The sequence below is a fragment of the Astatotilapia calliptera genome, chromosome 16, assembly GCF_900246225.1.
Source record: "Astatotilapia calliptera chromosome 16, fAstCal1.2, whole genome shotgun sequence".
In the NCBI taxonomy this organism is placed as follows: domain Eukaryota; kingdom Metazoa; phylum Chordata; class Actinopteri; order Cichliformes; family Cichlidae; genus Astatotilapia; species Astatotilapia calliptera.
Window position 1 is genome coordinate 12,211,500 of NC_039317.1, and position 3,570 is coordinate 12,215,069.

A 3,570-nucleotide genomic window follows, 5' to 3' on the forward strand; every position below is an offset into this window, starting at 1 on the left:
TGTTGCATGTTCACGAAATTAATGGGGCCGGCCGGTCACTGATCAGCCGATTCCAGTTCCAGGCCAATTGATCAGCGCATCTCTACCTAATATACTGCTCTAATATCTCTTTCTGAGGATACCAGCTTTAATCACATGGTAGCCATGCACTTTATCGTGCTTTATTGCCTAAAATGTCTTAAAATAAACTCATGCTGTATTATCTAGCTCTTTAAAATCATGATTTAGAAAATACATTTATTAGAAAACTGTTTACTGTAGTCATACAGTATATTAACTAAGAACTTTGGTCATTTTTGCAAAAAACAATCTTTTGTAACCCCAAAAGTTCCCCTTTACTGGCTCAAACAAAATAAAAATAAAAACATAACAAAAGGTTATGTAACCATCATTCTCATACATGCGCAAACAAAAACCCATCCATCCACGCTGACGTCTGCCCTGATTAGACTCTAAAATAATAGCTTCTGAAAAGCTTTAGCCGCTTGAACGTAAACATATGTTGTTTTAATGGCACTTGCTGAAATGACTGATGCTGCCATTATTCTTTTGAGGACAGTTTCTGACTTGTGATATGCAATGTCATAACTGGTTTGCTGTGGTTGTAGCAAAGTACAATTTCCAGCAACAGGACTGTCATTTGTAATCGATGTTTTCAGTTCTCTTTCCTTTTTGGCGATGTTAAGTGAAAGCATAGCGGACGCACTAAGAGGCGATTTTTATTTCTTTTCTCAAAAGCAAACCACTGTACTGGTCAGTCGTATTGATTAAAGATGCAAGTTGAAAAACATATCAAATGCCGCTACAACATCATAAAAACCTCTCAGTAGGCATCTTAAGACTGTCTGTTACTCACTGGAGCTTTTCCCCTGAAAAACTGCCTAACTAATGGAAAACTCTGGGCACAAATTCCAGACATCATTATGTTACAGACGATAACTTCACAACATGTCGCACAATAATCAAAACAAGGGCCAATTTAATCTCCATATACTGGATGATTCCAATCTTCCCTTTCATAGTAGACAGTCTAAACTCAATATACTCAATCCATGCAGCTCTGCAAACCCCTAATAAGGCAAGTTTAAACCCCGAGCTTGCAACTGGCATGAAGTCACCAGAGAGCAATTACGCTTTAGCTTGAAAGTTAGCGAAGGACCAGAGGAATGTCTTTTTCCCCCTGTAATGCCAGGACTTTGGAGACTAATCTAATTGAGAGTCTTTTTTGTGTGTGATTATTTATGATTAGAAAGTGTTAGTGGAAAATCTGGAGGAGATATCTGGAAATGGGGAGTGTTTGATGCAGATCAGTGTCGTGCTGCTCTTCCTGATTAATTATGTCCGGAACATCTAATGGCTGCCTCCGCTACGGACGGGTTGCTTTTCACAAGACAAAAGCCCCCAAACTTTTTAAGGATTCTTTGAACTCAAAATGGGTTTTTTTTTCTTTTTCTTTTCTTTTCTTTTCTTTTCTGTTTTTTTTTTTTTAAATTATTATTATTTTTTTAGCCAGAGCTGAGTGAAAGTAATTCCTGGATGGAAATTTGGAGCTCTACATGTCTGGTTCAGACAAACTGATTTATGTCAACAAAAAAAAAGAAAGAAAGAAAGTATTTCTTTGGCAGCTGCCCTGTTTTCTATTAGCGATCCACTGAATATTATCAGTGCATTCTTTTGTTTCACATATGCTCTTGGTGTGCAGTGTATCTGTGGCCCTCCATGTGACTCAGTGTCCTGTCTCCTTACCAGTGCCCCCTGAAGCCCTCATTTCCTGTTGGAAGTTGGCTGAATTGGATAAAGGACATGGCTAGGGGCCTCTTGGGGCCTGGATTAGGGCCTGCAAGAGCACACAGAGCCAGTCTGGACATATCTCCATCCATCAAAAATCAAACCGGCTCAAGGACCTATTCAATCCCAGCAGTAGAGAGGAATAATTCCCCAGCAGCTGAAGCAGATGCTTTTCATTTTCCTTCAAGGAACATGAGAGGTGCCGTTCAACCAAAGGTACGGTTAAGGTAATGTTTTCAGCTATAAGAACATTTTCACCTAAAGCAGCGGAACAATGGCTCTCCTCCATCGTGTTTTAGGAAGTGCGGGTTAGAATCTCGGGGTAGGACTATGCCCAAGAGCTGACACAGAGACGACTGTGTGTGTTGGGAGAGGGCTCATTAAGAGGACCCATGTGTGTTTAACAGATACCGAGGGCTCTCTTTCTTCCAATAACAACTCATTAATGAAGGTTTGTGTGTGTAAGGGAATTAGGGTGGCTGTAGTCATGAATCATGAGACACATCAGTCTTTTATTATTGATCAGATCTCAAACACAGGCAAACATAGCAGCAGTATGAGAAGCAGCTGTCCATACATATAGTGCATATACATATATATATGGTACAGAAAGTAGCTTGGGGGAATATTTTAAGCAAGTTAGTTACAGTGTAAGTGAGTGTTTATACCAACAGATCAATAAAATAAAGCACACAGTGGTTATTATAGAGATTTAATATCACCATCATTATAGTTCAATAGCAGCATAATGAATCCAAGAAACACTGTTATTAATATTATCCTGTCCTGAGTGATGGTCAGTTTACTTACTATATTAACAACAGGATAAAGCAATACATAACAGTAAGAGGAAAAAATGTTTCATAATATACAAACCCAAGCAAGAACAATTTCCCTAAATTATATTGGCGGCTAATTTTATACTTCATAAATAAACACCACAAGTAAAAAGTGCACATGTTCTGATTTCATTTTAAATAAAAGAGAACATTTTTAAATACCACCCATATGAACTAAAACGAAAAAACATTTCAATGCAACTGCTTGTTTACAACCCAAACACTGAAGTCTCATGCCACGGACGATCCCGCATTTCAGCCCTACCGCAGCATTCTGGGCGTGGGACGGGGGAGTGTTAGATAAACTGAGCGGTGGAGAACAAAAATAAGAGAGGAGCGAGAGGAAGAGGAGCTGAGAGTAATCAGTTATCACTGCTGTGATTTATGGCCCGTTTTCCCATTAAGCGTGTTAGCTGTACAATGACAACAGCCCAGTTTATTGCAAAATACCTGCCTGCTTACAATAAAGAAGTGTTCCATTTTTTCCACTTCAAAGAATTTGGTCTGCTGCAGGGAAGGAAATGCAATTATAGAACAATAATAACATCGAAATGTAAAAAAGGGGGACGAATGTGGGTTGTTGTGAGGGGGGGAAGGGGTGGTTAATGGGCACGCAGCTTGGTATTCCTGTCTGTGGGATTCGGTGCCCAGTCGATTACAGAGCTGTCCAACTCATCTCGGAGCTTTCTGTGTGTTATTGCCTATCAAAAAGTGCTCACAGTCTCTCTTTTTTATGAAGTTCTTTAGAAAGCCTTGGACTGAAAAAAAAAGTGGTTTAACGGCTTGCTAAGTCGAGGCACGGACCCGCAAGATTCCACTACTTCTCTGAGAATGCAAATGGGAAACACATGTGCTTTGATGGCATCAATTCTTTTTTTTATTATTAGTTTGTTTTGAATTAGTCTTGTGATTGCTGGATCCTGGGAGGCTTTCACTATCCATT